The sequence below is a fragment of the Fukomys damarensis genome, unplaced genomic scaffold (assembly GCF_012274545.1).
Source record: "Fukomys damarensis isolate Sample0158 unplaced genomic scaffold, DMR_v1.0_HiC HiC_scaffold_20, whole genome shotgun sequence".
In the NCBI taxonomy this organism is placed as follows: Eukaryota; Metazoa; Chordata; class Mammalia; order Rodentia; family Bathyergidae; genus Fukomys; species Fukomys damarensis.
Genome location: NW_022900932.1, coordinates 36,385,704 through 36,413,400, shown reverse-complemented (window position 1 = coordinate 36,413,400; position 27,697 = coordinate 36,385,704). Strand labels below are relative to the sequence as shown.

Here is a 27,697-nt window from a genome sequence, read left to right as displayed (position 1 = left end):
CTCCTTCCTGTCTTCCTTCCTCCCTTCCCTTCGCTCTCTCTCTCTCTCTCTCTCTCTCTCTCTCTCTCTTTCTTTCTTTCTTTCTTTTTCCCAGAGTCTTGCTCTGTAGTTTAGGTTGTCCTTTAACTCACTGTACAGCCCAGGTTGACCTCGAACTCAAGGCAGTCCTCCTGCCTCAGCCTCCTAAGTGCTGTAATTACAGGCGCATGCCCAGCTTCATTCACTTTTTAAAGAAATATTTACTTAGTGCTTTCTGTATGCCAGCCCCATCTACTCCCCAGCTTTACGGCATATGTTTCATGGGCAGTCTGTTAAACTCAGTAAATTCATGTATTAACATTAGTGCTTACATTTTGCAATAGTAATTTTTAAAGAAATCCTGATTTTGTATTATGTTAGGAAAAATTAGCATTTCTAACAGAGGTGATTTGATATACATGTAGCAATTTAGGTTGGGACGGGTAGCTTTATTGATGCATTTAACAAGTAAATGCTGTTCCTACGGATACTACCATGTAGAGTTCATTAGACCTGTACTCAGGTATGATCCCACGCTGGTGGCAGATGTAGTTGAATAAATGTCTGTGAGACAATATAAATCCTCTTAAAACAGATAAATTAAACTACAAAAGCCATATTTGAGGATTTACAATAAAAAAACTAGCTTTAAGACACAATCTAGCTCTTGTCATTTTCCCAAGGTACTAAAATTGTTGTTTCATCAGGATGTTCTCATACTCTCCCATGTGCCAACTTTAACCTTCAAAAGCAGGCATACTGTGGAAGGTCTAATGGGTTACTTCAAAGGCAATGGCTGTAGTCTTTTAGCCAAATGGTAGATTTGCTGAACTTCATCTTTTCTATCAAAGATAACAGTTCATGGTGACCTGACGAGTTTGCTTTTGCAAAACCTATCATTAGTTTTGGTTAATAATTAGTAAAGATGATTAAAGGTATTTTGACATTAGAGAGGTCTTTTGATCTCGCAGGAATTTACTCAAAAGTTATTGAAAAGATTTGTATAGCTTCTGCATTTAGACTAAAGTCACTGGAAATCAGGACAGGAAATTTAGAATCTGCTGCAACAGAGACTTAAGGGGCTGCAGTGTAGCTCCATAGAGGAGCACTTGCCTAACAAGTGAGGGTCCCTATACTCAAGACCAGCATTGCAAATGACAATAACAAAAACCCTAAACATAGCAGACCCCTATCTTAAATTTTTATTTCTGCAAAACAATACCCTCTCGCAATGTTGACCCAATCTAAGGGGTTATCTTGAATTCCAGATAAATATATCTTCAGCAAGTTAAACTTTGGCTGAAAAGCTTGCTCAATTTGAAATTATGTTTTTGCAATACATTTTCTAATTTAGCATGTTGTAAATTTTTCGGATCTGAGTATTTTGAAAGGGTAGTCTCAAGTGTAATTTATTGAGACATAGAGTTCAAAACTGTATATATAGCCACATGCATAGCCACATATATACATAGCTGTGCATATGCAGACATACGCTGAGACCTTTGGAATTAGATGAAAGTGTGCTTGAGTATTTACCACTTATTAATTCAAGGTATTGATATCTTCCAAGAATTTTCAAGACACTGAGGATGTGACAAAGAACCAGACTCTTTTCTCTAAGAAACATTTTATGGAGTTGTGTATTGGGTGGGAGAGTCAAGAAATAAGATCAATAAGTATGACACACTTCTAATTTCTGAAGAGACAACAGTGGAGTGTGGAAGAGGAATGTGAAGAATGTGTTCATGGGTTGGTGGGAAAGTATGGTCATGATAAAGTGAACTTGGGAAACGACCTGGATGAAGTGAGGGTTGTATCTGGGTAGAGCTTTCTGGGCCATAGCTGGAAAAATGTGAAGACTAAGAGGGGAACTTCTTGGTGAGTAGTGAAGGGGCCAGTGTGCTACAGGAGGGGCTATGTGTGTGTGGAGAGATGAGGTTGAGGTTGGAGAGAAAGGGCTGATGAGAGCGTGGAGGATCTTTTCAGTCGCATCTCTTTTATGCTGGGATGCAAAGCCATAGCATTGGCAGTGTTTTACTTATGTTTTAACAGGATCCTTCTGATAGTTGGGAACGTATTGAAAGGAAGAGTCGGGGCTTGGACTAGGATGAGATAAGGGAAATGAGAAATGCAAATGCAAGGTCTAGTTCTGTTTTTATTTAAAATTTTGTTGTTTTGTTGGTCATGGATTTTTGTATTGATTTTGGTTTTTAAAATTGCATTGAAATACCACTGGTTTTAATTACTGAGTTTCGGGGTACCCCTCTTAAATTTTATATTGGAGACAATTACCTCACTTAGTGCACTTAACTTACTCTAATTGGCAGGGAGGAAAGAGAAGCAGAGGGACCCAGTAAAATCCATTGCAGCATCCAGCTAGAAGATGATAGCGGCTTGCATTAGAGTGATGATGGACGTGGTGGTGGTAAAAAAAATGGTCCCATTTTGGAAATATTTTACATGCTGAATGGTTGTGTTTTGAGGGAGAAAACAATGTGTCAAGGATGACATCCAGTGTTTTGATTTGGACAGTTGGAAGAACAGAGTCGAGGAAATTTGTGCAAGAAGAGCAGAAGCTTCATTTTGAGGATGCTAAGTTTAAGGTTGCTTTTAGATATTATGGGGATACGTTCCATAGCAGGAATATGGATGAGCCTGCATTTTCTGGGAGAGTCCCAGGTAGGAGATGCTGACTTGGAGGTTATCTGCGTAGAGCTGGCATTGAAGCTGTGAAACGGATGGGATCAACTAAGGACTGAATGTGAATGGGCCCCAAAGTAATCTCTGGGGTCCTTTAACTTCTAGAAATCTAGAGATAAAGAAGACCCAGCAAAGAAGACTAAGGTGAAAAGGCAGAAACATAGGAGAACCTGGTGAGCGAAATGGTTTGGAAGCCAAATAAAAACGTGTTTTGAAAACAAAAGAATGAGCCACTGTGCCAAGTCCTGCTAAGCCAAGGAGAATAGGCTTCAGTAGGAGTGCAGACCTAGGACCTGACTGGGTTTCAGTCCTCCTCCTGTCTCCCACCGCACTTTCCAGGCAAGTTCCTTAACTTCTGTGTGTCTCCGTATCCTCATCCGAAGCAGTAACAGAGTCTCCTATCAGAGTCATTGTGAATGTACATGAGTACTGCACGCAAAGGGCTTTGGAAAAGCTTCCGGTCTGTAATAAATGCCAAACCAGTATTAGGCACAGATAGGTAACATCTAAAGGAACAAAGGGAGTGGCGATATAATCACCAGTTATACTGAACCTACCTTGGCTCTGAATTCAGAGCTTCTATAATAAGAAATCCTGCAGGGGTGTGGAACAGCTCTGTTGTCTAAATGAGGATGGATGAGAGAGGAAAGGGGTAAATAGAGGGAAGTTGGGTGGAGAAAGGTTATAGCCATTACTATAGGAAAGAATCAGATATTCACACACTGTCCCTAAGCAACAGGTTCTTCCTTTGTGTACCAGGGCAACGAGCAGTGTGGTCAATTCTGTTGTAAAGTTCAACAAGAATGCAGCTGTGGAGGGTTTAGACCTGGTGAGTAGCAAGCCCAATAGTGTGACTTAGTGCTCCTGCTAATAACTTCTACTGGAGGACGGAGGCAGAGTGAGGGACAGCAAAGAGATTCCAGAATGTGCCTCATGGAGATGGCAGCACTTTCTTATATAATTTTCACCCTTTTCTCTTCTTTATTTCATTCTGAAAATGGAATGAGAGATGGACCAGCAGTATGAAAAGACAGAGCCTCCTCTAATACTGCCAGCTTTCAGTAATTAATGTCTCCTCAGCCTCTCTGACAGAATATTTCCCTTGACAATGCAACCAACTCCTGGCTTAAAGGTATACTGAAAACCAGCCATCAAAAAATGATCTCCTGCTTTGTTTTTCTGTTCCTGTTCCAGGAGAAGATCTCTAAGCCTCAGTTTCCTTATATGTAAAATCAGGATAAGAGTAATATCTGCTTCATAGTTTTTCTGAGGATATATTTTAAATACTAAACATTTAATAGTTAGTGATGGTATCATTTTATTATCATAATCATTAATCTCATGTAATTTCAAGATCTGTAAAAGTCCTTGTGGGGAGGATGAAGTCTCAGTTCCTCAGCATCACACACTGTCCTCTGTGGACTAGATGCTAGATTTTCCATCATATGTCATTCATATGCTCAGTTACTTAGCATTACCTTGCTTGTTTATACCTCCAGGCTTTCTGCTCAGAATATTTCCCCTTCCTGTGTCTCTTAACTTTACTACATTGGCCTTGCTGATCCATCTACATTTGATTGGAATGGGTCTGCTCTGAAAGGCTTTCTTCACCCACCTAGGTGGATAACATTAATGCCGCTTCCTCTGTCCTCCCAAGAAAGGCTATTACAGTGTTTTATTGTGACACCAGAGCTGTGATTATTTGCTTCCATGTCTGTCTTTCTCACTGAACTGTGAGTTTGCTAAATGTAGGGACTATCTTGCACTCATTGATGTTTTCCCAAAAGGTTTTAGCCTGATGTTTGTGCTAAGTACTCAATAGATACTTGTGGAATAAATGATTTTGAAATAGCAATTTGATAACTTACAGTGACACACAATTAATCAGAAGTAAATTTAATCTGAGCCTAATGTCCTAATACTTAATGCATACTATCTCTCTTTTTTAACTCTATTTCTGAAAATTCCATCTTGGGATATGATTGCGTTACATGAGAAAATGATTTTCATGGGTTTTCTGCATTTATACATATGCCATCATATTTATGAGAGAGACAAGAATGTAAAATTTTTCAAGTGTGAAATGATTAAAATGAGTTGGAATTTGGACATACTTTTTTCCTTCTCTTGGATTTCTGGTCATATATTTGCAAGGTTAGTGTCAATTTGATCAAGAACAAAGAACCTAGAATTGGTGTTCAAAATTTCCGTTTTCTTGAAAGTTAGGGAGGATTGGTGCGAACAGCCCAACTTGTCACTTGGCTACCCTGCTCAGAGAAAACTGCCAGGTTTCACTGCTGGGCAAGGTCAGAGCTGCAAGTCTGGATTCTATCAGTAGGATGTGCTTCAGAGAAGGTGATGGGAAAACAGATGGAAAAGAAGATGGAGGAGAGGAGCAGGTTTGGGGAAGAGTATTTTCCAAATTCGTGTCTAGCAGGTGTATATTATGTGCTGCTCTATAATTATAATACATAAAAATTGGTTCCACAGAGAACCAATTTGTGAAAGACAACCAAAAGAGGATTTCAAGTAAGATTTGTTATCTAAATTAGCCAGAAAGGTGGAAGGGTTTATTGTCCTAGCAGAACATGCATTAGCAACTAAGGAAACAGCAAGAGTGGGGGAACAAATGTTGTTTTATTTTTTTAGAGTCTCAAAATGGTAAATGGAGCAAGACATGAGGCAAAAGTCAGAAAAGCACATGATAGGAAAGCATGTTTAAAGTAAAAAAAGAATAGCTTGGAAAGGCAAAAGGAGAAATGATAGCTGTGAGTATCGGCAGAGAACAAAAAGGATATCTTAGGATAGACCTGAGATTTCGTGGTTAAAAAAAAATCCTCAAATTTAACAAAAAGGTCAATAAATGTTAATTTAATATCTGCTATCTACTTGTGGTAGATAATTTAGAATTAGGAAATGGAGGAATTCTGTTATTACATCAACTATTTTATTTGCATGATTTGACTTTTTGGAAGAGGTTGAGCGTGGTAACTGAATGAGAAGAAAGAATTTCTTCTGACTTGGTAAGCAGTGGAGAGGTGTCCTTTGTAACAGAATGTGAGCCTCTGGGGCCTGTAGTAACAATGTGACCCACAAGAGTTTAAAGTTATTTAATGGCTTCACTGGCTATGGGGACCTCTCTGAGTCAAATCTAGTCTTTCCCTAATGTTTGTTGTGCCTTGACATGGTAGGAGAAACATAACCTTGATGCAAGAGGCGAGTTGTACAAGTGGTCTCAGGATGAATTTCAGGCTGTTAGTATTGCCTGGTCATTTTACATGGAGGGCCAGATTGTACTGAAGTGGCACGGAGTGAAGGTTTGGTGACCAAAGTTTCTGCATCTGCCTGATGGTGCTAAATAAATATTACTATGCATTGCTTGATAAAAAATATATATATAAACTAGCTTTCCACGTGGAAAATATTTACATTTGGTCTTAGGTTTATTTTGGAAGTGAATTAATGTAAGAGGTCTTCATTTGGATGCACATCATGAGGCATAACAAAAATAATACAAAGTAGCGTACATAAAATTCCAAAATGTAGCCCAAATGACATCACACAAAGTCTCAATATGTGGTACATTATGTTTTAAAAACAAAATGTATCAGAAAATAATTAGAATCTCTTCTGCTTCATTAACAGGTTAGTAGTGAATTATGCATTAATTGGACCCTAACCAATTTGGGCCTAGACGAGCATTAAAAATGAAGAAAGAACAGAAATAAAAGCTTTTCATTCTAATTATTGACAAAATCATCCTCTGTAGTATGTTCTATATTTCTAGATAAAGACAAGTTTCCATGTCAGTTCTGCCAGTGTGATTTTATCTTTTATAAAACCTAGTTTCCTACCTTAAAAAGGAATAGGAACATAAATACATAATTTGATTTTAAATAAGATTAAATGAATAAGACATTGGCTATGAGATGACCTAAGACAGTGCTGGGCATTATATTCAGAATGTGCTTAATACACATTCCTTTCTGGTTCCTTATGTGCAGCTTTTGTTGACTTGTCCTTGACATCAGTTGTGTTGCTTTCAGTGTTGTTGCTTTTCCCTTCTAGCAATTGTCTGTGCTAGAATAATGCAGTTATGGATGCATTATCTTGAGATTCTTCCTCTTGTCATAGTAATCTAATTATTTCACCAATATTTGTTTTTACTTCTTGTTGTTTGTTTTTGTTTTTTTGGTACCGGGGATCAAACTTGGGTCCTTGTGCTTGTGAGGCAGGCGACAGAACCACTGAGCTAAATCCCCAAACCTTGTCTATACTTCTCAAAGGGAAAAGCCTTCAAGGTCCTGTAACTGTGTTTTTCATCTCTCGTAGAGCATTTAGTGTTTTAGTGAAAATTAGAGACAACCTTAATACACAGTGATAAAGAAATATTTGTATGGTGTTATGTTACAGCTGATCAAATTGATATTCTAGAATAATATCTAATATCTGAGATATACAGTTTTGAAATATAATCAAATAAAAAAGGCAGGTTGCAAAACAAAATGTGTGGTCTGAGTCCATAAATACTATCTTTTACATTCATAAGGACTTTGATTATAAGAGGCTAACTGATTACCTCTGGGTGGCGGATTACTGAACTACTTTAATTTTTCTTTATTCTTGCTTATTTGATTACTTTTAGCTTTTATGATATATAGGTCATACAATTTAATATATAAAAATTTGTGTTAAGAATAAATTTTCAAAGAAAGTCACATCTTCTTTATTACAAGAGCAGGTCAAGATTCTACTCTGAAGAAACTTTATCATTTACTAGAAAATAACCATACTGAAAATAATAGCATTCAACGAATGAAGCAAGGGAAAGAACAAAATGAATGAAAAGAAATCACAGGTAAAAGTAAAATTAATCCAACAAAAATCTGCATACTTAATAAATAAATATAAAAGATTGAAAAGATCAATAAGGTACTATACTGCTGACAATCCTGACAAGGTAAAAAGGGAAAAATATATTTTAAAAATAAGATGGAAAAAACCCTCACAGATCCAGAGACTAGTAAAAAATGAAAACACTTCACCAATAATTTGAAAAACATAGATGCAGTGGAAAATTAGGTTAAAAAGTGTGAATTTTCAAAATTGCCTCAAGGATAAGTTAACAGTCTGGACAAACTAATAGCCATTAACTTCACTGAAAAATAATCAATGTTTTTCTTCCAAATAACAACACTTCTAGATGGTTTTATTAGGCAAGTTTTGCAAATCATTTAAGAAACAATTCCTTTATTATATATGATTATATGAAGAATAGAAAATAATGGAAATCTTTTGTGAAATTATCTTAAGACTTATCAGATCTCTAATATAAAACCAAACAAAGTAACAGAAAAAATAACCTAGACAATATTACATATGAGAACATATATGACCTGGATACAGCAAAGTTTAAAAATAATATATAAAAAAGATCATTTTAAGATTATTCATCATGAGTGATGCCATTGGTTTAATTTTCTTCACTAAAACAGGATAATGCATGATTATCAAAGTAAAAGTGGCACTTAATAAAATTCTGCTCCCATATTGGTTTTTTAAAAAAATAAAATTCTTGATAAGTTAGCAACAGAACTCAAATGTCTTTGTATTGATGAAGAGTATCAATCATAACATGCAGCTCATATTATGCTCACTATTGAAACAGTGATTCATCCCTTTTCGTTAAGAACAAGGAAATAAACTATATAAAACTATTAGATTTAATAAAAATACACAGGATATAATTATGCCCTGCAGAAATAGTGACGTATAATAAAAATATGAATAGAAAACTTAGAAGAATAAACAGTAAGAAGTGTCTAAAACTGTATGATACAAATAATACTTTCTACTGAAAGATCTAAAAGGCTAGATAAGTGATAATCTTATTATTGTAAAGATACCGGTTCTTCCCAAATTATTAATTTAATGACATTACAATTTATATCCCAATACAATTATTTTGAAATTTGACAAATTGATTTAACTGGCAGAAAAAAATGTGCAGTAAGTACCACAACATGTATTAAAAGCATAGAATGATTCGGAACCAGCCTAATAACAATAAACAAATATAGGAACAGACAAATAGACTAATGACATGGAGTAAAAAGCCTGACTCATAGCTCTATTTGTATTGGAATTTGCCAGTAGATGCTATTTCAAGTCATAGGGAAATCTTAAACAATGTGTGAAAGAGATAAAGTTGGAAAATTGCCAAGTAACCTATGTATCATTCTAAGTAGATTAAAGGAATGACTTTTAAAAACATTGTGCAACTACTAGAAGAAAAATAGGAGAATAGTTTTATAATCTTGTGGTAGAGGAGATCTTTAGACTAGTCTTGTAAATAGCTATAATTAAGAGACTAACAGATTGAACTACATATTAATGTCAACCAGGCATGGTGGTGCACACCTGTAATCCCAGCACTCGGGAGGCTGAGGCAGGAGGATCGCTGTGAGTTTGAGACCAGCCTGGTCAACATAGCGAGTTCCAGGCCAGCCTCAACTACATAGTGAGATGCTGTCTCAAAAAAATAAAAATAAAAAGAATAACAACAAAAATACATACTAATGTCAGACTTTTATAATGGTAAAGACTAAAATAAAATGATTGCTATTTAATAGAAGAATAATATTATTTATAATATACAAAGAATAATTGTAAGTCAATGATACACTCACACACCAAAACACATAGTCAATTCACAGAAAAAAGAAATAAACAATCTTATAAACTTACAATTTAAATATAGTCATCTTTAGTGATCAGGAATATGTAAATTGAGTAAAAAGTTATGAAAGACTTATGTAACATTTTGCCTATTCTGGCAAAATTTTAAAAGATTTTAAATAAGAATAATAGATACAGCCAACATTTACTCAACACATATTTTATGATATGTTCCAAAAATGTTAAACATATTGCTTAGTTCTCATTAAACTTCAGTGGGATAGATATTATTCCTGTGCTAAAGGTAATGAGCTTAGGTAGAGAAAAGCAAATTAATGTGCCCAGTGTTCTGCAGATACTAAGTAACAGAATAACAATCTGAATCTAGTTATCCTAGGGACAGGATCTGTGGTCTTAATTACTATATTTTATTTCTTCTCGGTTTCCTCACCTTAAACAAAAGTAAAAAGGGGATGGAGAGATTATAATACTACTCTGCTTCTCTTAAAGTGTTGCTATGCAAAACACAGGGCCCCATGAAGTTGCTGATTGGATGACACTGTGAGTCTGCATTCTGTTCTATAGGAACATGTGGCCTTGGTCCCTGAAAGCACTATGTAATTTAGCCTCTTGGGTGGAATGAAAATAAGCTATTATAGTGGATTTTTTGAGTAGGTGGTAGGTGGATTTGACTGATATTTCACTTGGACTAGAATCTGAGCGCTTCCTGTGGGAGTAACATGCTCATGGTTTATCATGTAATGCATCACTTGGGAGGATATAACTCTGTCTTTATGTTTATTATATATGAATTAAATGTTAGTTCTTCTAGATTGTAGATATTCAAGAGAAAAAAGTCAACTGTAGGTGGAATATTTGATGGCGCCATGACATGGTGAGTAACCAAAGCCCGTGGTGCTTTTCATGGTATGCAACACATTCCTTTGAAAGTAGAGTCCTCCTACCCTTCACCTTCGATTATCCATATACTTTTTTATTCCTTTTCTCCTCCTACTCTCTTCCATGCTTTAAGTCATTATTCCTTCTCCTGCTCTTTTGGTAGCTCGTATGGCTAAGAAATGGATGACTCTGTATAAAATATATAGTAATGAAGTGTGTAGCAAAAAAATTATAGTTGGTATGGGCCCATAATTACATGGGAGAAGGAAAATGAAAATCTTCTCTGGAAGAGAAAACAGTGTATGAGGTCTCAAATTATTTCTACAAGTTACTTTTAAAATATGCAGTAATGAAATTTAAAATGACAGACAATGTAATTAAGAACTGGGGGCTTGAACATCCCCACTGGTAAAGATGGTTATGTTGTCCCAAATGGTGAAAGTAAGTAGCCATAGTTATGAGCCAAAGTCCTTAAGTCCTTATCTATCTCCATGATCTGATCCCCTTGTGGACATAATAAAGTAAAATATATTTTTCTCTTGGTATCTGCACAAAGATGTGCTGTCCTGTTGTCTAAATTCCTCTGATAAATATTTTAGACCAATCAAAAGAAAAGAAATATATAGTATATTTTCTTGAAAAGGGTAACTATTGTCAAGAAGCAGTGGTAATACATAACTTTCCATAGAAATTTTTTTCAGAGATGTATAGGGCTAGTAATGTTTTGATTACTATTTGTTGATTACTGATTAATGTTTGATTACTGTTTTGATTACTGTTTGTTTGGCATATGCCATTCTTTTGGGAATTATTCTGAATCCTTACTAAAGTAACTTACAACAGTAAAACAAGATCCTGCAGAAACTATATTATAATAAAAACTATCTCCAGAGAAAAATAAAATTGTATTAGGAAAAAAGCCTTTGTTTCTATTGACTTCAGATTTATTAGAGAAAAATAACAAGCAGATGCATAATAGAAAAATGGTTCTAATGGTGTGATTTTTGTACATGGCTTATATATATATATTCATACATGAATATATATGCATGATATAGCTGCACTAAATCAGGGCTTTAAAACATGCAAGGGGAAGGGGAGATGTTTTCTCATTTTAAAAATTGTTAAATTGAGGAATTAGATACATTCCCATTTCAAAAAAAGTTACCAGAACTACTGAGAAAGTTGAACATGCTTCTCTGGCTCACAAGTTGTGATTCTTGCAAAATAATCCTGACATCTAGAAATCGCTTTTGTTTTGTTTGAGGAAAAAGTCTTTTCAAATAGCCAGAACAAATTCTTACTTTAAAGCTCTACTTAAATTCCACAGTTTATGGTCCAATAGAAACACTTGTACTTTTCGGCTCATTTCTCATTAAGTGAGAATTATGGGGGCAAATTTTATGTACTTCAAAAGACATTTCACCATTTATTTGCTTAAAATGCCCTTTAAATATCAACAAGAAGCCCTTTAAGTTCCCGGGATTTAGCATGGAACTGTGGATTATATAAGGAAAGACAACAAGAAGAAGTATTAGCTTATGTGAATCTTGTTAAAAACAGGACTTTGATGTTTCTGTGCGAGTATTCTTGAATTTTAGCAAGTAGCTAAAACTTCACTCTGTAAAATCTCAACTTGTCTATTTTTATTTTTTCTCAAAAACAACTTCATTGTAATCTTCTGCTCAAAGAGAATTTGCGTCCAGTTTGAGTAAATTACTGAACTGTAACTTCAGTGATTTACTATTTAACAGACCCCTCCCTGGCACAAAAACAATCTCCAGTCAGCAGAGCCAGCTGAGCACAGATGTGAGATGCAGGTGCTGGACAGAAAGAGCAGGAAATCGCCTGTAGTTAGGCCATAGGCATTGTCCTCCCGGCTGGAGGACTTGGATCCACCTGACCTACAGCGGGGTCCTGAACATGGCGCGCTTTAAAGGTCCCTTGTTAATAATAGCATGCAGCTGAGTTTAGAACTGCTGAGTTCAGCTCTGTGTACATTAAATGTGAAAACAAAATAATTAAGGGTAATGAACTTATCTCACCTAGCAAATAAATAGGACAGATACATGAACATTTTCACTAAGAGAAGTAAAAGCTTCAAGACTAGATAATAGAGGAAATGGAATAATTATCCCACATTTTCTCTAATGCATTGTCTACAATTTCAGTATTTCTCATGCATGAAATTTTCTGAATTTCTGGCATTTAGAAATAATGACCTAAAAAGACTCATTCTTCCTAGATTCCGAGTCAGCTGATGTGTTTTGAACTCAGTCTTACCATGGACCCACTAAACAAGTATTTAACACGGTGCGTATGAATATTGTTTGCTGGGGCTCTATGTATAGAATGAGTGCTGAGCTTGTGAAGCACAAAATGAAAAGTGAGAGTAAGGACAGCCTTTAGAAGAGAGAACAGCTGTGTGTGTGGCTGTGTGCATGTGTGCGTGCATCAGCAGACGTGCGCAATTATGCATAAACTTCTGGGTGAATGAATTCTTGCCTGTACAACATCACACATGAGGTCTCTTCATACAACTCTTTCCTTTCATAACCAACGGTATCTTGCCAAATTGCAGAGGACGGGAACTAGGAAACAGAGATACCCATGTGTGACTTGTCTTTCTCAATGCTCAAGATCGCTTGATGAATGATAGGGTTTTTTTTTCCCATTCATAAAGAGATTCTGGAAATTTTTAAGAGCAGGTGAAAGCTATGCATATGTTGAGAGGAGAGGTATATAAGGGGGAAACAATGGAGAGTTTTAAAATCCGATAGCATGAGCAGATGTCTACTTCCCTTGAGTTTATACTGTGAAGGCTAATTAAATGTGACAGACAGGCTACCGGGGGCCCAGACATGTGGCCAAATGTTATACTGTGTGTTCCTGTGTGTGTGTGTGGGGGGGGTGTTTTTGGATGAGGCTAACATTTGAAGCACTGGGCTGAGTTAAGCAATTTGTTCTCCCTAATAGGAATGGATCTCATTTAATCAGTTGAAGACCTTTGCGGACGTGTAAGGCCTAGCTGGAGGAAAATCCTCCTGCCCAACTGTGTTGAATTGGAGAGCTAGTCTTTTCTGATTTTTGGAGTAAAATGAAATATTTACTCCTCTGGGATCTACAACTTGCCAGTTTGTAGACCAGCACATACACCATTGGCTCTCCTGGTTCTCAGGCCTTTGGACTTGGATTGGGAATATATACATAGTCTAACCCCAAGGTCTTGTTTTCTGATTACACATTTTGGGAGTTCGTTTTCCGTAGTCACATAAGCAAGTTCCTTATAATACATCTATCTGTAGATAATAAGTCTCTTTGTAAACATTTCTGTCTCTGTCTTTCTCTCCACACACACACACACACACACCTCACAAACATATCCTATTCATTATATTCCTCTGGAGAACCCTGGCTAATGCATATAGATAGCTCCTTTGTTCTGGTGTTGTCATTCTAGTACCTATAAGATCAGGTGACCAATACTCTTGTGTTATCTTCATTAAGTAATGATACTCAACTCCTTTTGTCATGCCTCGCTCTCTTAAAAACCCCAGAAAATAGCACTGGCTGAGATTAGAAATTCTAGAATGACATGACATAATAAAAAGAATAGAATTTCTTTGCATACATGTTTCATTTTAAGAGGATTTGTTAATTGATAAAATAGTAATCATGGAAGGTAGTGTAGATCTTTGGCTTAAAAGATGATGTTTGTTCAGTTGTGCTAGGGCCGATTACATATGACACATTACAGAAACATGTTGTTTTTATTCTCTCTCTCTTTCCTCCCCCTCCTTTTTCCTTCTTTCCCCTCCCACTCCCCCTACCCTCTACTCCATACCCACCCCCTGTGAGATTGTTCTTTTGAATTTAGTTGCTGTATCCTGTTTCCTCAAACCAATTTGGAAAATTTCAGTTGAAAACTCAGTAACTCAATTATCTCCAAGACTTCCAGTTCCTGATGAATGGAAAACATTTGATTCTTGAACAAAGTTTATGGAATCTAACTTTCTAAAGCTCTGTGTTAAAGTGACACTGAACTCCTCTGACCCTTGAATGAAAGAAAAGTCTGTTTTCTTTGAAAAAGCACATTATTTATGCTCTGATTTTATGCTAATTTACATGCAGTGGCATAAACTACTTCTGCTAAATTCTTAGCTGTTTTTTAGCCAGCTACAAAGTACTGCTATGTTGCTCTAGTGTCATTAATTACTATTCATTCTACCTTCACTTCATACCTATGTTATCGTCTTCATGTGGTCTCTAATACTTACCAGCTCTAACATTATCGGAACAATCTTTGGTAATTGTCCTGAATATCCTTTTCATTATATTGCTGTCCTATTAAATATGTTCAGTGGACCCATATTTTATTACTATAAACCAACGTCAACTTTTCTTTCATCACTTATCAAACTTTCCCAACTTTATACTCCACTAACTTGTAGCATATAACCTTTACTCAGAGAGGTTGAAGGATGGCTTGGAGTTAGGTGAAGAGGAAGGAAGGATGGACTGTAGGGGACAGAGGTAGAGTCAAAACCGCATGGATGGTTGAGAAGTTGAGTATGTTTGGAATGATGAAGGCAGGTTTTAGGACAGTATGGAGGGCGTGTGTGTGTGAAAATAAATAAGTCTGGAAAGGAATGACCTCTACATCAGCATGATAGAATGTTCTTAGCTTGCTGGGAAGTTCTCAGAAGGACTCTACCAGAACCCTGTGTACCTCAGGGAGGTGACTCCATGAGTTTTGTTGTAAATGGACCAGAGGCAGAAAGACCAATTTAGGGGCAGAGGGGAAAAATTGGCAGAACTGGGACTATAGCTGAGTATAGAAAGACTATAAACTCCAAGAGGCCATGCACATGTCTTTAGTCCAGATCTTAGCACTGAGCACTTAGTAAGTAATTCATAGATGCTTGTCAAAGTAAATGAAAATTTCATATAGCATCTGTCATTGTCACAGACTTTGTCTTCTTTTTCCTGATATTACAATTGCAACACATATTGCCTTGTGTTGTTCATTATTGATTTATAGGCATGATGGTGTTGTATTAGAGAAAACACAAGATCTTGGATTCATACTGATTTAGGTTTGAATAGTGGAGGTTTTATTCATACTTTGCAGACCTGGCCCAAGTTATTTGAAAAATGCCTTCATTTCGTATTTGTGGATAATGATGCTTGCCACCTAGATTTATAATAGTGATTCAGGGAGAAAAGATAAGAGCATGGGGCTAGGCACAGAGCACTCAGTGTTTCTCTTCTTTGTTTCTTCCCAGTGAGGTGACTAATTCAACAAGCAAGAGTGTACTGCTATTAGGTGTGTAACACTGTGCTAGGTCTGGGAATTAAAAAACAAATAGAATACCTTTCTGGCCTTTGGGGAAGTACTAATTAACCATAGTAAATCAATATTTTTTTCCAGAAATATGAGAGCCTTTGGAGAAGGCAGTGATCAGTTACCCTAGGATTGCAATGAGAGCTCTGGAGAAGCCTCTGCTGTTCCCTCAAGCTAGGGAGAAAAGCACAATCCATCCTTGTATCCAGCATAGCACCGAGAACAATGTTGAACTCCAGTGGTGGGGTGCAGGATGCCATGAAACAAATTCTTAGTATAAATTAGTATAATCCAACCTCTTCCAGGATAAACTCAGTATCCAAATGCAACGGGGAACAGGAGGATGTGCTTGTGCACTTGTCTAGAAGAAGGAATGGTTGTTAAACAGTGTTGAGATGGGGAGGGGGTGCAGATGCCTTAAAACACAAAAATGTCTTGGAACGAACTAATGTGTGCTACAATTCCTTAGTTCCAAAGCCGCTTTCAGGACTGAGCCCTATAATAAAATGGCCACACACTGTCCACATAGAAGGGACACATAGGGTCCCTTTGTTGTCCTTTTATCCACTCACTTCCCTTAAAATGCAAACTGACCTCACACTTTCCAGAGCAGTCCTGATGTCCCACTGGTCCCAGTGAGCTTCTCCCCACCACCCCACCACCATGTTCAATTTTCTCTTTGGGGATTTGCTCTTCAGGAAGACCCTATGCCTAGGGGACTGATTTAGGATTTCATGCTTGCCTTTTATTGGGCTAAGTCCTAATAATCATCCTACTCTGTGACAATTACCTGAATTTTTATAGGTGACTTTGAGTACTGATCTTTTTGTTATACTGATTAAAATAGTCATGCCTGAGAGATTTCCACTCTGGCATGAGGATCCATCTTTCTCTCCTGCTTTGCCCAAAAATTACCTAGGTTTTTTTTCAAACAATTCTGTACAGACTTCACCAGAGAGCACTTCTGCCTTGGAAAAAAGGTGACAAAATCAAGGAAATGAGGCTTCAAATAGTGGTGGGAGCTGAATTAATTTCTCAGCCTTCTCATTCCAATCTAAAACCCGTTCCATACATTTTTACCTCCTTTTTCTTTTTTTCCCTTGCTTTCTCCTAGCCATTTGCTTTTATTAAAGAATTTTGTTGTCCACACAGAAATGTGATTAGAATTACGGTTATAATAATTATGGTTTCTACACATTTGCTTGATATTGTTCTAATCCCTTCATATGTAATTTCTGATCTAATTCTTAAAATAATTTTAAATTTAACAGAAGAGGAAACAGACATAGTCGGAGGTAAGCATTAGCTCAAGGTCACACAAGAGTAATGAGATCAAGGTTGGGTCAGAATTTGAGTCTAGCTAGAAATTCTGGGTCTAGAATTCTCTACTTTAACATAGTTTTTTTTTTTTTTTTGCTATGATAATGCTGCATCATGCAGAATAAGAGAAGTCTTTGCAATTATGAGTTACTGAATTATTATTACAGAAAATATTTTACTTCATGGCTGGTTTCTTCAAGGATTTTTTTTTTCTATGATAATGCTGCATCATGCAGAATAAGAGAAGTCTTTGCAATTATGAGTTACTGAATTATTATTACAGAAAATATTTTACTTCATGGCTGGTTTCTTCAAGGCAGGTAAAAATGAGTTTCTCAATGCAGGTTTTTCTCTTAGTATCTTCAGGAACCATATAATGGCATTTCCTGATTCTAATTCAAGTCAGTACTCCTGTATTAAGTGCCTGCTACAATGAAGGAGTGACAGGAAAGAATTATTATATCTAAGGTGCTTGAATGAATTCAATAGCAAAGCAAAGTTATTTAATAAAGAAGTTTTTCCTCCAAAGTCAGACAAATACTTATCAGCCATGTCCCTTTTATTACCCTCTGGTTATCCGTGGCTGTCTACCCTGTACGTCCTCTCTTCCCCAACAGAACTTCTGTCTCCTAAGCATCATTCCCACAATATTTTACCAAGCATTTTATTCTTTTTTTGATTTTTGGCTTTTTGTTTCAAGACATGGTCTCACTATGCAGTTCAGGCTGGCCCTGGAACGCAAGCTGATGCTCCTGCCTCAGCCCTGTGCTGGGATCATAGGCCTGCGCCACCACATCCCCTTTGCCAGGCTTTTTCATCTGTCAGGTGATTTCGGGCTAAGCATCCCTAACATTCACTCTTGGCACTTAGTTAATTTGCATTTGACAAGGAACTTCTGGAAACTAACTCACTATTATCCTAAATGAATCTCCCCTCAGGCTGGTGGAGGTGCTATTTGGGAGCTGCTGAACCTCAATTTAAACTTCCAAATTAGGTCAGTCTAATATGGGAATCCCTCAGCAGACATGGACCTAGCAGCCCAGTTATTCTTCCTCCCATGGGGAGAAAGGCCTGTCCTCCAGATGGGAGGTGCCTTGTCCGCTTCACACACCAACCGAATTTGGTCCTTAGACATCCATATCCTTCAAGCACAATTACTCTGTACTTTCAGTGATGCCTCCAGGGCCGATTCTGTCATAATGTTCAGGGTACCTGTGCTTTCTCTACACATACGTCTGTGATCTGAACCTTGCTATCTGCAAGTCACAAAATGAGTCTTCTTTAACTGAGTTCCTGTCTGCCTGAGTCTTTGATTCAGGTCATAGAAGGATCTCATAGTTTCCTTCCAGCTCCAAGCCTCAGCGTTTTTCAGCATTCCAGTTCTCTTCAGTTTGCAGGGGTGAGGTGTGTGCCAGAGTGCTCTGTGATTCACTCCTGCTTCTACTACTGATTAGCTTGTAAATTTAGGACAGTTTGTTCATGTTCTCGAGCCTTAGTTTCTCTAGTGGAAAAATGACATAACAAGAGTATCTCTTTTATAGGTGGATTTAGAAAATTGCCAATGTGCTTGGCACGTAACAGGAGCTATGTGCGAATATTAAAATTGATATTATTATACCATCGGTATCACAATTATAAAGCGATAACTTATTTCACAGGGAGAAAATGCCTGAATTGTGAGGAGTTCTAAGAGCTCTTCAGGAAAAAGGATGAGAAAGAGCATTCCTGTGAAGGACACGTTTATGTGTCCCCACAGTTCTTTCCCCCATGAAGTCAGTTTCTGATTTCCAACTTTGCAAATGAGCAGAGGTATTGGGATTTAAATACATCCACTGAGCCAGTTTATTTCATGTGGAAGTCCACAGCTATAAACGATAAGCCGAATCCCAGTAAAACAACCAAATGCAAAATACCAAAATACTAGAAATGAAAAACAATTGCATTTGTGTATAATGCTTTGCCAGTCTCCTAACTGTGTTTTAGGAGATTTTATGACCCTCTATTTCTTTGGGTCTTCTGCTGTATTACTATAGTACCTGGACTGAATTAAATCTTTTAAGGGCTGTTTTCTTCTGGGACCAGCATGGGACTTGATTTTTCTCTCAAATCCATGTGGACCTATATGTTCTCTCTTCATTGTTTCTTCTAGCCTCTTAACTGCTCAATAAATCAGTAAATGTCCAGTAGAGTAGTTGAAGACCCATTACATAACCTGCACTATGATATATAAAAATGAATGGGTGAGAATATCTTTCAGTGAACTACTGACTTCGCTCTGTTGGAATAATGAATAACTCAATTACTTTCTAAAAACTAAGAATACTAAATGGACTATGAAGAGATTGGCATTTAAAAGTCCATATAATTTATTTTGTATGAAATATGTTTATAGGCTAGAATATTCTATATGGATAGAAGAGTAAATGGAGCTAATTGTACTACTTAAATCTAGCCTTCCCAGGAAAAAATGGAAACAAAGTCTCTGTAAAGAGGGAGGGGCAGGGGAATGGGGGGAAAAGTAAGAATCAATGTACATCATGTAAAGGTACAAATTCCTGATGATGAATGTCACCATAATGTATACCTAAAATGTACCAATTAACTTAATGAATTAAAAAATATCTAGTGTTCCCTGAATCAATTGGGCACCCAAAAACAATGATTATTTTTTAATTGCTGGAAGAAGGAAGCCATTATTACATAATTGAAAGTGGGGTTTTATAGAATTACAAGCCTATCTGCTCACTTAGACATTCTGTCTAGCCAAATTGTCACGTGCTGATTTTTCTTAGTCATATTATTTTCTAGAGGAGAACACTGTATGTAACTGTGAAACTAGAGGTAGTTTTTACTTTCTCACAACTATTTCCTCTTAATATTATGAGAGATCAATCCCCATTGGAATAAACAGCCTGGAAAATGTTTTCTATATGGTTGCTAATACATAAAATTCTACCTATATAGCAGTATTTAAAAAGCTTACGAATCTTTTTAAAAAATCAAATATGAGCATATTTTAGTGAAGACAACCATTTTTATGAAAGGAAATATAATTTGCCAAATCTGTGGTTTCCTCATTCATATATTCAATCAATTGCAAATTTAAAATATTTGAAAAGAAAAACCTTCATCTATATTGGACATGCAGAGGCTCTCTTCTTATATTATATTCCTTTTAAAATATTCCTTTAAAATAAGCTATTTAATAGTTTTTACATTGTCTTTGATGTTATAAATAGCTTAGAGATGATTTAGAGTTCATGAGAGGATACGAGTAGGTTATATGTAAATACTGCAACATTTTATATAAGAGACTTGAGCATGTGAAGATTTTGGTATCCACAAGAGTTCTGGTACCAAGCCCAGTAGTTATCAAATGTGTGTGTGTGTGTGTGTGTGTGTGTGTGTGTGTGTGTGTGTGTGTGTTTTGGTTCAGGGCTTAAACCCAGGTCCTTCAAACTGAGCTACACCCTTAGCCCTTTGTACTTTTTGAGACAAGATCTTGCTAAGTAACCAGGCTGCCCAGGCTGGCTTGAACTTGGAATCCTTCCACCTCAGACTTTTAGAATTCTGAGATTTCAGGAGTGCACCAGCATGCCGGGCTTAAATTTTGATTTTTGATTTGTACCAACCAAAATATATATAATATAAAATTTTAGTTTATTAAATTAAAAATTCTAAATATTGCTTAAAGCTGGTAACCTATTTGGATTAGGTCTGACATAAAGTGTTAGACTTGCTTTCCTGATCCAATTAGCAATAAATAATTGTTAATAATAACTGGCTGGATTTGCAATTCCAGGTCAAGGAGCAGATGGGATTTAGATGTCTAATACAGACTGTCACTGCGAGAGTGGGGCTCCTTTCCAGCCGCTTTTCCTGGGGGAGTTTGGACTGTTAGAACTGCACTTTAGAGGAGCCTGGTTACTGTGTCCGTGAATAAGATAAAATGGTGTTTATCCTCTGTGGATCAATACCATCTTGTTTGAACTTATTGAGCCATTTAGAGACACATCAGGCAATGAAAGCCATTGTGCAACAGTACTCAAAGTACTGCCCTGCTTTCTAAGGGATGGCAGTATTTTAAAAGACAGTTACTGAAGCAGATTTTTAACATTGTGTGATGAAATGAGCATATGCTGTATCCGAGTGTTCTGTGGTTTTGAGGATAAGGGGCACTGGGCTTTCAACTAGGAGTTTTGCACAATATTCTCTAAAATAAAGCATATCCTGTCAGTGTTTTACTATTTTAAAAAAGAATTTTAGGTTGTATCTGTAAAAAATAGAATACAATCTGTAATTAATCAAAATTTCGTTAGTTATGTAGTTTTCTATTTTAATGGAATTCTTTTGAGAAATAGGAACTAATGGATACATTTGGAAAGGTTTAAAAGATTTTCCTGCAGTTTTTAAGAGATTTCACAGAGAGAAATGGAGAGTTTTACTGAATTTCTAAGCACCGGGGACTTTTCCTTAAGTACAGCTTTACCATTTTATTTAATCTTTACATATTCTTTGAGGTAGATTTTATACCTATTTTACAACTGAGGGTTCTTGAAAATTAAATAATGTATGCAAATTCATAACCTGGGGGGTGGGGGTGAGACAGGCATTCCAACCCGGTTCAGTTCTGGAGAAATGTCCAGTATTCTTTCTATAATTAATTTTAAAAGCCTCTAAGGTAGGCACAGTCCTGTTTGATGGGAAATGACAACAAAGTATGGTCCCTAGATGTGTTCAACTGTGGTGATTTCAAAAAAAGTGATGATGTAATGAATGCTGGACACAGGCTATAAAATTTTTTTTTTAAAAAAATCTGTGTTCTGAGGAATACCAATTCTGAGAGACATTAATAGCTATTCCTGGAAGAACATATTCTGTTGAAAAGCAAGCTTAGGAAAGAAAACATCACCTATTGCTCTTGTTCTGTATTCACAATGAGTGGACACAGTTATACACATAGTCAGTGCCTACGTTACAGTGGTTATATGCTTGTATTCTAGAATCAGCCCACTCAGCTAGGGAGCCTGCTTCTATCATTTGCTACCTGGGTGACATTGAGCCTGTTTGGTAACTTGGTTGAACCTCAGTTTTGTCATAACAAAATTTGTTTCATATGGCTGTTCTAAGAATAGATGTGTATAGACAGTACTTGCAAGTGTCCTTTACAGTACAATGCTTAATACATGTTATTACTCAATCATATAGTAAGAGGGCCTGATTTAAATTATCTAATACCCAGGATAAAATCCATTTGTCTTCTGTACAGCATTAATGAACTAGTGGAGAAAGAAATCAAGAAAACAATTCCACTCACAACAGCTTAGAAAATACCTAGGAGTCAATTTAGCCAAGGAAGCAAAAGAACTGTCAGGAAAGTTACACAATGTAGAAAATAAAAATTGAAGACACTGGAAGATGGAAAGATATCTTATATTCATAGATTGACATAATTAATATTGTTAAAAATTATAATATTACTAAAAAAATCTACTGACTTCATGTAACTCCCACCAAAATTTTATTGATATTCTTCATAAAACTAGAAAAAAAATCCTAAAATTCATATGGAAAAACAAAAAGTCCGGAATAGCCATCACCAAACCAGATTCCAAATTATACTATGAAGCCAAAAACAAAGCTGTACCAAAACAGCATGGCACAGACACAGACACATAGACCACTGGAATAGAAGAGAGGACCCAGAGAAGCTCACGTATCTACAACCATCTGGTTTTTGACAAAGAGTCCCAAAACATACATTGGAGAAAAGACAATCAAATAGTGCTAGGAAAACTGGATATCCATAAGTAAAACCTGAAACTAGGTCCTTATCTCTCATCCTGTACAAAAATCAATGCTAATAGGATCAAAACTTAGGTAGAAGATTTGAAGCTTTAAAAGTGCTGGAAGGAAGCATACGGGAAACACTTAGCTCCACCCATAAATGGGCAAATGAATTGAAGAGACTTAAGCAAATCAAAACTACACTGAAATTCCATTTCACCCCTGTCAGAATATCATCAAGAGGGCCAGGGATTTAGCTGAGTGGTTCTTCCACCTGCCTCGCAAGCTCAAGGACCCGAGTTCAAATCCCGGTACCAAGAAAAAAAAGGAACTCTTGTACACTGCTGGTAGAAATGTAAATTAGTATAACCATTATGGAAACAAGTATGGAGGTTAAAAAAAAAAAACCTACAAACAGAACTACCAAATAGCCCACTTATAGCACTCCTTGGTATGCACCTGACAGAATTAAGATCAACATATTATAGAGATTCCTATGTACCCAAGTACCCAAGTATATTGGGGGCACAATTCACAATAGCTAAGATATGGAACCAGTCTAGGTGCCCATCAACATATGAATGGGTAAAGAAAATATTATATATACATACAATGGAGTATTATTCATCCACAAAGAAGAACAAAGTCGTGTCACTTGCAGGAGCCAGAGACCATCACGTCAAGTGAAATGATACAGATGTAAAACTACAAGTATCAGATTTTCCTTTGTAAGTGAAATATCAAAAGAAAAAAAGGAAAAAGAAGAGGTGCTATAAAAGTAGAAGAGAACTCTTAGGAGACAAAGGGAAGAGAACTAGCATAGGGGAGAGAAAGGTTATGAGATGATAATAAGGAGGATAGATATGGTTTAAATGTGTAATATCCTAGACATTAATAAAAGTTAGCTAACCACTTGACTAACTTGCCTATGGTCTCTTTTGTGCCACATTTATCAGTGTCCACTAAATACAGTGTAGAAAATGTTTACATGATCAGAATACTGCTTAGTATCAGCCCAGTTAGAAATTACTAATTATTCATTGATTTTTATATCCATTATTGCATCTTTAAATATTTGTTCATGACAGTTTTTTTCATGCCAATTATCTTTTCTTGCAATACATTTGATGAATAATAAATTGGACCAGTAAAACGTAAAATTCATCTAAAATGGGTGATATCAATGTTATTCCAGAAAATATGCTCTTTAAGGATGAACTCTGTATTTATCAGGAAAAGTCTCAATGTTTTCATAAGTGAGTTCACTTTTACTTCCAGAATTATCCTCCAATTACATGCTCCCAGCATGTTATAAAAAGTGTTACATATCAGACAGCACATTTTTGATGTTCCTGAATTATAACTAGAGTTAATTTATACCAATATAAGTTCTGTCAAACATGAATAATCCTATATACTGCACATATAATTTCACATTCATCATCTTGGAGATATACAGTATATATTTGCAAATTTCTATAGTAAAGAAACTTATTTATCATGGAAACTTTCTTCTTGGAACTTTCATAATCATAAAAGTATTTTAATCAGAGCGTTGAAGAGATTTCTGGCAGGAATAGGATATTCCTATTAAATTCCTGGATTGATCTATTCTAGATCTATTTAGAACCATTACGTTTGTTGGGCTGAACAAAATTATAATGTGAAAATATATCCACTGCAGTACAGTTGTGCAGACTGTGGAAATGGTCTAATAATTAGCTATTCCAAGTGTGAGATTTAACATATTTAAAACTGGTTTTGTTATATTTTTTTCAAGAATTATAAGGAAATGGCTTAGGGCATTCTTTTGGTAAGCAGGATAATGATAGAGTAGCAAGAAATCACCATGTCTTTTCTTTTAACGGGGGGATGTCATAGTAGAGGGCATAATTAAACATATGAAGTCTAAAGTGTGGTAGAAATCATGAAACATATAGAGAATTCAAAATCTGTCAGAGATGTTAATTACATTTCTGTTTCCAGGGTCCTAGGACCAGAACAGGCAGTAAACCATAACTCTCCCTGCTGTCTGACTAAATAAATTTCTCAGAACATTAGCCTCGTTCTTGAACCCATGGGGCTGAGTCTACTTTTTTTTAAGCCTTAGAAATTGATTAAATCAAAGAAAAATATATAGCAGGCATTTCATTTTGAGATTTGCGATTATTCCAATATGTTCCTTTGTTTTCTTAAAAACAAACTGGACAATTCCCTGGATTAGACTTAGTACTAGAAGAGAGGAAAAGCTGTTTTCATGCAGTGTCACAGATCCCACATTGCACAGATCTACAGAGTTGACATAGAAAAAGAAGAACACATGGACCATACCTGAGTAATTTCAGAGATCCCCACCCGGAAAAGGTTCCTTGATTATGGCGAATTCAACGTGTCACTGTGGTTATGTTCTAATCATCATATCAAACTCCAAAGGTTCAGTGGCTTTAGGTTTGGTTTACTATTCCTGGGAGTTAAACTTTAACTCACCCTGTCTTTTCTGTCCATACAGCCCTTTGACCAGATAATGGGTCCCCACAGCCCAAGCAGAAGCTACAAAATTCTTCTTTTTTGTTTACAGAAATAACATGCATTTTGCATTAAAAACCACTGGGGTAAATATTAGCTGTTTTATTGATGTATGGATTTAAAAAATAAAACGTACTGCAATTTGGGTAACTCAACTTCTGTTTATGTTAGTTCTCTCTCTCTCTCTCTCTCTCTCTCTCTCTCTCCTATGCCAAAGTGAAATTAAGGCTAAGATACTTCAAAATTATTTTGTTTCACACTTTTTCTATCAAAGGTGGCGTTTTAGGTCAAGTATGAAGATAAATGCTGGCCTACAAACAGAAAATACACAAAGCATTTATATAACCATGTGGGGAGAGGAAGGCCAGGTTGGGGAAAACATACTTGTTTTTATTCAAGCTGCTCATTCAGATATTAAGAGGGAGGCAGCTCTCTGAAAGCATAACAATCAACTATGCACTGGGTTTATATTAAAGCCAATGCTCCTGTTAATTGCCTGAAATCTCAATGGCAACTGTGTGTCTTGGAGAATAGAGAAATGATATGTTCAAAAATATAAACTCTACCTTCTCCATTCTCTAGTAACAGCTTTAGTCTATACAGAAAACACTGGAGGGAGAGAAGAACAGAGAATGGACCAGAATGAAGAGAAGGAGAAAAATTTCAGGTTGCTATAAGAGAATATGTTTTCTCCTTGCACATGACTTAGAATGCAGTTATAATGTCTGGGCCTGGAACAGCTATACCTGCCCATGAGGTTAGACATACAGATTTTAGATAACAGAACAAAAATCTAAAGGGATTTTTGAGGACTATGGAATCTTCAAAGATCAGCCGGCAGCACCTATCTTAACTGATATGAGGGTTCCCATAATAGTTTCAAATGGCTACTTCTATGGGGGAGAATGTAGGCTAATTGTGTTGAGTAACATCTATTGAATACTTAATCATTGTATTAAGAACTTTATGTGCATTAGTTTATAGAACCCTCACAATTAGCCCATGATGTGAGTGCTATAGTGTCCTTGTTTTAGAGATCAGGAAACAAGCATGAAACAAACTAAAAAGCTTGCTCAAATTCACATAGAGTAGAGTAGTGGAGCTGATCTCCATGCCCCTAACCCAGACTCCAATCGCTAAGCTAAGATAGTCATATCAGAAGTTCAAGTCAGGTTAGTCCTGCTTGTTCTGTCCTGCTTTAGATGGCCCAGAATTGTTTTTGTCCTTCATTAATTTAATAATAAGGAAATAAAGGCATTACTGCATTAAAAAATTGAACAGCATAGAGTGGTGGTTTCAATAACACACATTTCTTCTTCACAGTTCTGGAGGCTGGTCATCAAAACTCTGGGTGCCAGCCCACCTCCCACGCCACAATTCACCATAATTCTCATAAGAGCCATGAATAATCATGAATTTTCTAACATTTTTAAGTTATTGACTTTAATTTTCTAAACCATTGTTCAGTGTTATAAATACATAGATCAGAAATAAAGCCTAAATAATGGATCCACCTCTCTTCCTCTGAAGGCTGCTTAGGGAGAAAATCTTTGACTTGGGGCGGAGAACCTGGGACCCCACTCAACATGGCAAGGCTCACTTTTACTTTGTAAAAACAAGCCAAGTTTAGATAATGCTTGGTAAATATTAATTTTCTGTTAGTTTTTTTTTGTATAAACAACTACCAGACATCTACTCTCTGCTAAGTTTTGGTAAGTGGATGATTATCTAAAGTCAGAGTTGGGGCTATTGGTAGACTATAAGCTCAGTAAAGTAGTTATAACATACTACAAATAGAATAGAACATATCAAGATAATTAAAACTAGAAAGATAAGAATTATTTATGTGCCTTCTTTGGGGTGCCTTGTATCTGTGTGTACTAATTATGATGTGAAATTTATTTTTTATCCTTGATCACAATTTTGAAAGCTGGCAAAATACTATACTTGTCTTTAGGCATTTAGCAGTTAATAAACAAGATTAAGGTTGCATGAAGCCAATACTTCAATGGTGAACTCATTATAGTAGTAATAACACTGTGAAGAACAAGTACAGATGCCAAACACAGCAGAAAACACGGGGACCTAAACAAGTCTGGAGCTTGGTGGACCATGTAGTAGCTGAGGAAAAATTTCCAGAGTATGAATTACTTGCACTGAGACCTGAAGGATGTGTGGGTGGGAGGAGCGGGTAGTTGGTAGGAGCAGCGCATGTGAATACCCTGAGTTAGAGAGATTGACACATTCAAATAGCTAACAGAAAGCTAACAGTGAGAAGTATGAGGACGGGAAAGTGACTAGATCAGGGGCAGCTCCTGAAAGGCCATGCATAAAGGCATTTAGTCTTCCATTATTATCCCGGGACAATGGGACGTTACTGCAGGGTTTGAAGGAAAGACACATCATCCATTTGTGTATATTTTG

At 36.4% G+C, this 27,697-nt stretch overlaps 1 protein-coding gene across 4 annotated transcripts in view; it reads right to left on the bottom strand.

The window, feature by feature from the left end:
* Positions 1-25,184, bottom strand: part of A1cf (APOBEC1 complementation factor) — a 76,597-nt gene extending 51,413 nt beyond the window's left edge. For all 4 annotated transcript variants that reach the window (XM_010606286.1, XM_010606287.1, XM_010606288.2 and 1 more), the window contains exon 1: positions 25,079-25,184. The gene's annotated coding sequence lies outside the window, so the exon portion shown is untranslated. The remainder of the gene's footprint in view (positions 1-25,078) is intronic.
* Positions 25,185-27,697: the final 2,513 nt, after the last annotated feature.